The following is a 9,801-nucleotide window of genomic DNA, read 5'->3' as shown; positions in this document are numbered from 1 at the left end:
AGAATGTCCGGAGCGGTAGATCCAGGGTTAGTCCTGGGTCGAGTTCCGCGTTAAACCCCAAGCACTCACTCACTCAATTAAATGATCATCAGCATACATTGATAATAAATATCCACAAGGGACAATCAGAAATCTCGAGATCAATTTCCAAAACACCATCCAACACAATCTACCAAAGAGTTAAGGAATCGTTAAGAAATTTGGGTGGATTCTTGCAAGGAAAAGTAGTCAACAGTTGTCAACAATGACGGAAAGATCCAAGGAATGTTATAGGTGAATTAATGAAATCAGCATCTAAATCGTGCATGATACTTCAATCTGCTATCCTTAAGCGAAATGGATTTCAGTTGCTCTTTAAAGGCTACTGTTCATGTATCCAACGTGGCGATCTTACGCTAGAGATTCTGGTCCCACCGTCAAACTCGAATTTGGACATCCAATTCAATGGACAGTTACCACGAACCTGGGTGGTTCAGATTGAAAACTTGAATTCTGGACTTTATATCTTGTACATAGCAGAACTGGGACAAATTCGAATGGATAACGTTTATTTGTATATAAACTAGATACAGCACAGACTCTAGTGTTGACAACTGGTAGTGACAAATGCGGATTTCGATCCAGCGATCTCAGAGTTACGGAATTATACGCCAGCAATATATGTCAAGTTTTTCGGTCAGCTGGTCTCCGGAGGCAGTTGATCTTTAGGTACACCGCACCGAACCTGCATTACTTCAGTGGCCATGTGAAGTGATATAGCTGTCATAGCTAAACATATCAGATTAGTTGCTCATGTAGAAAGTGTATTATAGTTATTCATGGGATCACCATTTTCAGGTTCTATTGGTAAAAAGTGACTGAGATCAGGTCTTTGGTTAATTCGCTAGAACACTATACCCGGTGCTCACCATTTATCTCACTGCGATACATACCTAATGAAGATCTGTATTACTCAAAGCTCAACGAATAGGGTTTGGCCAAAGGACCCTGGTTAACAGGTTACTAATATATACATGATCCAAATCCTTTGTAGTCAAATCGTTCAAAATTTTTAGCTGAAGATTTCCAAATAGCATAGCGCGTCCCTTACGTGTGTTTGTATACATTATTTCTGATCCATAAAGCAGACGATAAGTACAACTGTAGAACTGTTTGTGAAATGTAAAAAATATGTGATGTTCATTAGCATACCTAGAAAGGGAGAGAAACATTTTTTTGTGATTTAATATGTCCCTCGGAGTTATTCCCCTGGCACACATGATTAATCTGTTAGTTACCCGTGCACATTTAGCGGTAGAATCGGTTTCTTATCTTAAGTATGACCGCAAATGAGTAGAACAATAGCTGACAAGCTTCTACCAGCTTCACGCCCTCGCATGTGTGGGAGTAAGTTTTGTAAACAAACGACTGATCAGGGAAACATACGATTAGTAAGCACGCCTGAGGCTTTAGTAAAAGTTGTGAAGAAAGATTCAGGTGAGCAGTCGTGATATACAGGCGTTTTCTATCAGCACGATGATGTGATGCTCTGTGGGAGGCGACTAAATGAGCAATTCATCCGTTTTTCTTTGAATAGCTTTTCACAGGACTATATGAAGAGTTTAAAAATTGATATACTATTGTTGTATACAGTAAAACGGAGTAAATACTCATAATTATGGGAAACAACTCTAATTAAATTGATGATGAAAATTTGTAATCTGACAAAGAGACCTGAACATGGGAAGTACTTCTTCAAAACTTAGAGCAAATAAAAAAAATTTAGAGCTTGTTACACCGTGAAACACGTAACCCGCATGATATCTTCTCCATTTCACTTCATTTTCTCATGAGGAAAGTTTGTAGAGGGCATATGGTAAGTTTCAATAACAAGCGGGACACATTACTGTTTACCTGGCATCTCCCCTGTATTTATTACAGATAAGTTGCCTGAAACACTAATTGGTATGTGCTCCACACATTTCTTCCTTTCTGCGGGCGGGGGTGGTTGTGTGTGTGTGAGTACATATATTAGTGTGAAATAATTTGGTGACGCAGGATCTTAAAAATCAATTGTGGAACAATTTGTCTTTCTTAGGGCGGAGAACAAAAGAATATCTTCCAAGTAAAAAGCTAAGTAGTCATCAGTTAATTAGAACTAAATATGGCGCATGATATCACTGAAGGTACATGTATAAAGAAATGTACAGCGGATTAATCCATTGCAGCCTTAGTAGAATACTGCCGGCTATAAAATTATAAATCCAACTATAATTCAACTTTATAGCACGATGTTATGTTTTACATAACCCTACTATTACAGTGTCGCATATCAGACAATATGAACTAACTATACTTACTAAGCAAGAGAAAAGAAACAACAAACATCAATGAAAAACCATCTAAAATTACATTTGCCGATTTTTAAAGATTTTGTTTTAAACCGTGAAAATTTTAAAATTTTATACATTTGGTTTTATCAGCCATGTTTTGGTGCAATGATATAAAGGCATTTATCATCGAAAATATTATATGTACCTAATATATCACACGACCACGATCTGATATTATACACAGATGCCGCTAGAAAATCATGATACAAGTATTACAAGCATGTAAACACCATTATACGTGGGCGCATATGATCAATAACCCCATGCACCATGAAAAAGCTTTAAATCCATGTGATTTGGTGAGAAAAAGTCTTGAAACACGCACGTGTAAAAATAGATAGAGTTTTTAGTCGTCTTTCTGGCGACGCTACACCCAATTTCTTTTCTCCCCATACACCATGCCCTGGCAGTCACAAATTTTCTCCCCATACACCATGCCCTAGCAGTCACAAACACCGTACCTTCTTCAGACGATACCGAGTCATTAATGATGCCATATACATGGCTTCTGACTGCAATCCTGCGGTAAAACACTTATGTCATCGTTGACAGGACATTGGATGCCGGATTTACTTAGAACAAATGAATAAATACTCATCCGATTTTCTTGACTCTTACATAGCCTTAAACCCAGCATGTTCAGAGGGGTGTATAATAAAAGCCAGAAACACACATCATCGAAGATATTTGTCTTACGTTTTGTCTCAAGAATTAACACGTGTAATAAATATGTTAATTCATAACTCGTTTAATAAATATGGACCCATGCAGGGCTGATGTATATCAGGCGTCGAATATGACTTTAAAATCAAAAACAACTACAGTTAAAATAATGTGTTCTTGGAAGCACACATTTGTACCTTGATTCTTTGTGACAGAACAATGTAGTAACAACAATTTGAGCCCCTTCTTCTTAGCTCTTCTTAGGCTTTCTAAAGCATTTGCAATTTAAGACTTGAGTGTTAAGTTGCTTGACAAATGCCAGCCAAGGGGCTCAGTTTGATGACCGAGGACTCAATTTAATGATCAAAGCCTCCGTTTAATAACTGGTAGGCCTATTGCGAATGTTGACACCTATCAAAACATGACGTATATCACTCGGCCCTAAAGCTATCCAACAGCTGAATAAACAAAATACAATACTTTGAGTATAATGTACAACCTATCAGGCTGCACGCGAATAAGATTTTCTCGGTAAACACCTTAATTTCTGGAATAGCGTCTTTACTTATATAACCATTGATTATCGACTCATCTTATTTCAGAGAAACACTTTCGACTAATGTAAGAATTTGAAATTTCACTTAGTTTTATTGTTTCGACCCGATAAATGGGTTAGAAGTGAAGGCAACCAATAAATGTTTTGCTAATATTTAAATCTGTCACAGTTTTAACTGCTTCAGCCTTAAACTAAGCGGTATAAGTGTGATTTGGTTTGTCAGATTTGTCTCAAGTCATATATACATTTGTCTTGTTCGTAAACCCTAGAAAAACATCCCACTACTAAAGAAATCGAGACTTTATTCACAGTCGAATTATAAACCAGAATGAAATCCTTGTCCTGTAAACTTTCCAAAGCTTTAATGCAGGCCATCCATATACACATCTGTTTAGTTACACTAATATATATTTTAAGGGTACAGTTAACACTGAAATTCGTCGAATTCAGTCTTTTTAAAGACGTTAACAATTACACCTCACTCACACTAAAACGGAGCTGTCTTTTACTTTGTCATGGTTAGTTCGTTTATTCGACGTTCTAAGAGATTACAAAATATATTCTGTTAACATCCTCTTACACAAGCAACATCGTACATATTATTGTATGTGTGGAATTCCACTTACTTCACAGGACAACTTTTACGTCAAGATAAATGTGACAGGAATGTAGTAAGTAAAGTTCAACAGAGTGTAGTGGAATTAATGCACTGACTTATGGCACGATTTGGGTTGGATGGTGTGTGACGTCTTTTAAGGCTACTGGGTACTGTCGAACGCCACGGAGGACACTATTCACACTGTTATTAACTATTCTGGAGCACAACAAAGGTTACTAATATCAGGATGTATCTTGTTTGGATTACATCTCTGATCACTTATTGTCGATGAGAAATTTTGTCTGTGGGTGAAGGGGTAGTAGCCGACCCGCGATGGCTAGTTCAGCTGCCCTGACGCCCGCGAAAGGCCACTAATACCTAGGTTGTCAAAGATCTGGGACAAACAAAAACACTGTTTTCCCACCAGTTCTAATGTTGATTCTGTGAATAAAAGATAAACAAATAACAAGTACTGTCAGGTATGGCAAAGAAAAGTTCCACTCCGACAATGAGTAAGACAAACCTCAAGCCGCAAGTCGGTAAACCCAAATCTTCCCGCGGTAACTTTTCGGTACGCGCAAACCGGACGACTTTGTGAACGTGAGAGAAAACCAGAGAGGGTGTGGGGGAATAGTGAACAAGATCTTCCCGGGAAAGCAACTTAACAGAATAATACAGATGATTAAAACTTGTCACATATTAAGGTCCGGCAAATAGAGTTCACCTAGGTCTGAGGACTAGAAGGAGGGGGAATACAAAGCGTAGGCTATTCCATGGTGCCTGATCCCGTCACCACGTTCAACCAATAAATCAGTGTGACCGACTGACTCACACATTAATTTATTTATCTGAAGAACATCAATTTTCTTTATAAAAGATCCTCCCTCTTCAATGCTTGGTTATGTCTTCACCAGTGTATAAAAACGGCTGTCCGTAATTTTACATTCCAGTTAATGCAGATCCCTCGTCTTGTGACACAGGGCTTTCTATACACCCACTCCTCATTTCTTATGTAAGAAAAAACAAAAGACCACCGCTGGGAATCTGTGGGCCGGAGTAACAAACAAGCTATTGTGTGGGTAAGTAAAGCACATTTGTTATTTCTATCGTATTGTTACCCGATGGTGGTATATTTAAAAAAATGTTTAAAAAGTAGTTTCAAATTTTTTTTCAGCTGTAGAAATGTCTTTACGGTCTATATTCTTTAATACCATTTTAGCACTATATGTTGCTATTTGCATATGATGTGGACTTTTTTATATATCCTGAAACAGTGTTTTCCACTTCTTAGTTTTAACGTATTGTAGTGTAAGTGCGTAAAACGCAAAGTTCATTTTGACGCAATATCAGTCCCCATGCCATATATATCTGCAATGTTCATGGTGAAATTAAGTTATCAAAGTAAACTGCCGAAATATTGAGTCATAATGAGCCTTTCGTTACACTACTATATTGCTTTATACTGCATAAGATGCAGAGAACAATATACACTTTATACGGTATGCATGTCATATTTAGTTATCGCACGTGAACCGCTCACTTGAACGAAGTTCTACCACATTTTCGTAGTTTCTCGAAAAGCTATTTTCAGACATACTCGCGGAAATAATCACTTGATGTCATCTAATTTCTGCTCTATCATTCTTTGTACATTCAGCTGTAGTTTGGGAACATATGCTTACAAGTTTAGGCCCACATGTGAATACCAACTGGCTACTTCCTGCAGTGGAAGCAACCTTCCGGCTTCCCATACAACTGCTCCCCCGCATTTCATAGAGCGAACTTCTGCTCTGTTGCTCTATCAAAAGCCTTATTTGTTCTCTCCCTGACATAATGGTATATGTACCCAAGTAGACCACTGGATATACATTGTATATTTAACCTTCCCGCCAACGACTGCGTGCCCCGCACTTCAGGGTAGGGCAATGCTAGATGGGCGTACAAACAAAGTACACATGCACAGGGTAAACGTTAGAGATAGGTCACTGTATTGCATGATACGGAACTAAGCTAGTAACATTCTCAGCTTACGGCCTCTTAAATTCCAGCAGCCAGATATATATGATGTATCCATAACACTCATGATAACACAGGTTTTAACTCTGTCTCTGAGTGACAAACGTATGACGTACACACGCTCGATAGGTGGGTGTCATATACGTGTAGTTGGCGGGGGAGTTGTGCTGATACTCACTTCATTCATAACTTAAACTGGAGCGAGTTGTAACAAGTCAATCACGTGGTACACAAAAACTGTCCAATGGCGTTCCCGCTGATCTTGGTATGGTTTGGTGATGTAAGCGTTCCATGAAGCCGTGGCATTGTTATCTGGGTCACGACGTGCAGCCTTCCACACCAAGTACATTCAGACATTCAGTACCTAACAGTGTACATTTATTATAAGTACATGCGACCATATAATTACTAATGTTGACATACGCTTTCTATAATGGAAAAACTTTGGGAAACAAGGTGTAGAGAGCTTAATCATTCATTGAAAACGTATAAGGAAACACCCTTTTTTCTGTTAATCTGTGAACAGTTCGCTTAGTAGAATAATGATAGAGGGAGTCAGAATGTAACTGGAACTAAGAATTTCCTATATGATTCAACCTTACAACACAGGGATACATCGCGTGCCACTGTGCGCCCCTGTCGGAAACCAGGATAAGAGCAAAAGATATAATGTGCGTCGACCCAGGGAGGAGGTGTTTGTGTTTGCTGAGAACACCTAGTAACCTAGAAATGATCTGACATACTTTGTGCACTTGTTTGGCTTGGAGGAGCCCATAAGGACGTGACTTGGTATAAGTAAATTTATCTATTTATTTGATTAGTAGTAAAGAATTGTTCATGCAGTTGTATATGTATGTACATGTATGTTTGGTTTTAACGTCTTACCGCACTCACATGTTGGTATTATCAGAAGTCCATTGCCTAGAAGTATCCAACTTCCCTATAACTAGTCTCCACGCCACTATATATTTTTCTTCGATCTCTAACACCTTATGTGACGTATCTGTGCAGTCGTGCATTTTTCTTTCTCTCTATTATCCTTTCTAAGCAAACGTTTGAGACACAGCTGTTGCATGATGGGTGCCAAACGCGGTTGTGTCGAAACAGACTTTACGACAACGGAAAGTTGTTTTAAAGTTGCTTGGAAATATAAAAATAGGCAATGGGTCCTTAACAGCATAGCAACAATGATCAGCGAAATTACAGTTTGTAAATACGGAGTTACAGTTTCAAGGTTTGCTCAGTTCTTGTAGCAGCCGTTTACAGTTAAATTTCCCAAGATTCAGTACACAATTTCCACCCAAAAGGTTGGCATTTTTCTCCACCAGGTGGCGCGAACTTCAGCAGATGACGTAACATGTGTACTGTGCCGTAGATACTAGCTACAAGGAAGTTGTACACTTCTAGGCAATGGACTTAGAAGTATGGTATTGTGGAAAGTGGCATTATGGCGTTGTCAGGTTTGCCCTGAGTAGACCATCGCAGTGTAGACCTATCTGACTAATAGCCAATTTTGTCAAAATTCAATGTGGCCGTCATAGGGTGCCACTCGTGTCACCCAAACTTTCCTTTACGTAGGTTCTAATAGCGCCTAAATTGATCAAATTGATAACTCACGAGAAGGGAACCTAACTTTGCTTTATTCTAACCACATTCGTCTGTGGAGGTCTTAATTGGCAGGATTGACGTTTGTCTATTGCAGTCTTAATTGGCAGTATTCACATTAGTCTGCGACGTCTATGCCAGGATCCACAGGCTTAATTAACAAGAGGAACACAAAAGAAAATCTCCTGGAGCTTAGACATTACCTCCAGAGAAAACAGACTGAAATATGGATACGTGATCATATATAGTTATTGTAAGCATAGTTATTTTACGTTTATACACACTCAAACGCCTCTTATTAACATGTTCTACCGTGCAGTCAATATATCTATCTATGCTTGGGATTTTAGACAATACTTAACAGGTTTTCAGTCAAACAACGACTAGGATTCATTTGGCGTGTGTACACGTTAAACTCTTCTTGTGACAAAGCGAGTTCATGCCGCCACCTGTACTGCCACCATTGACAACGGGCATGACAGCCCATCCAGTCACATTAGACTGACACCGGACAAAACTGTCCCGTTTCCTTGCTCTAATCTCTCAATCCTATTCGACAAACGGGGCAGCAGCAAGTGTACCATTGCCACATAAATAAACCTTGGTATGACCTCAGATCCGAGATTTACTGGCTTCGAGGTGTACACTCTGAACATTAGGCCATTAAGTCGGCAAAGACACAAAGCTGTATGAACACACCGAGATAAAAGTCAGATGACCTGCATGGCCCGTGACCAGTGGGCACTCGATACTCTGGTGGTAGTAGGCCTATATGTGCTTTATATGATACGCATGAGGAAATATACGCATGAGGTATATATCATTATTTTTCTCATCTTGGTTTTTTGCACTATAATTATATATGCTGATGTCTTGTCGCGTGAGGTGTACATGCATCTGAGATTTTATTTGACAAGCTTAATTAAGAACAAATAAATTAAGAAAAACTGCATGCGTGGAATGTTTCCTTTGCACTCACCAGGTATGTTGAGTACCCATATGTCGTGCCATCGTATTCAAAGGCCATCATTTGCATTTGAATAACAACAAATTAATCATAGCCGTCAATTTCCTCTATGTAACTTTTGTTGTCTTCATCTTTTTAAAACTATAATTAAGCATGTATAAATAAACAGGAAGCGGATTTGTACTTTTTTATTTTTAACAGAAACTTCTCGAAATTTGTAAAGTTTTAATTATATTAATCATATGTTGACAAGACGTGGAAATGTGCAAAAATGCTGAGTACCGAATGTCATCAATGAGCCCTACGTGCGGGTTGTTTTGTCCTTCAACTTACATACATACAGATATTGCGCTCGTACAAAACAGAATAAATGCAGTGCACATTAGACAAGTTCACACGAATTGTTGTTTAGGTGGGCCATGGCGGTCTTGAGATAGTTGTGTAGTATTAGTAGAAATACCGTCGCGTGATAAAATCTATCACAGATGTATCACTACTCTTGTACATCCAGTGATGGGTTTCTTGAAAATATGCAATCAGAATAATCATCAGAAATGACCGCTAGTAATCTCGTGTCAAAAACGTTAATGTCGTCAGTTCTGTCTGAGGATAAACATTCCAGGTTGATATCGTCAGTTCTGTCTGAGGATAGACATTCCAGGCCGATATCGTCAGTTCTGTCTGAGGATAGACATTCCAGGCCGATATCGTCAGTTCTGTCGGAGACATCCTCGGTCCATATATATTGTCAGTTCTGTCGGACCGGAGACATTCCAGGGCGATATCGACAGTTCTGTCGGAGCATAGACATTCCAGGCCGATAATCGTCAGTTCTGTCGGAGCATAGGCATCCCAGGCCGATATCGTCAGGTCTGTCTGAGCATAGACATTCCAGGCCGATATCGTCAGTTCTGTCTGAGCATAGGCATTCCAGGCCGATATCGTCAGTTCTGTCTGAGCATGGGCATTCCAGGCCGATATCGTCAGTTCTGTCTGAGCACATACATTCCAGATCGATATATTG

General features: G+C 39.1%; 1 protein-coding gene across 1 annotated transcript in view; it reads left to right on the top strand.

Moving 5' to 3' along the window:
- The first annotated feature begins 5,162 nt into the window (after positions 1-5,162).
- LOC135482297 (DNA-binding protein D-ETS-3-like) overlaps positions 5,163-9,801 on the top strand; it is a 51,372-nt gene continuing 46,733 nt past the window's right edge. The window contains exon 1 of the mRNA XM_064762212.1: positions 5,163-5,268. The gene's annotated coding sequence lies outside the window, so the exon portion shown is untranslated. The remainder of the gene's footprint in view (positions 5,269-9,801) is intronic.

The sequence above is a fragment of the Liolophura sinensis genome, chromosome 1 (genome assembly GCF_032854445.1).
Source record: "Liolophura sinensis isolate JHLJ2023 chromosome 1, CUHK_Ljap_v2, whole genome shotgun sequence".
Lineage (NCBI taxonomy): Eukaryota > Metazoa > Mollusca > Polyplacophora > Chitonida > Chitonidae > Liolophura > Liolophura sinensis.
Note: the sequence above shows the minus strand (reverse complement) of the source record. Positions and strands in the feature narration are given on the sequence as shown.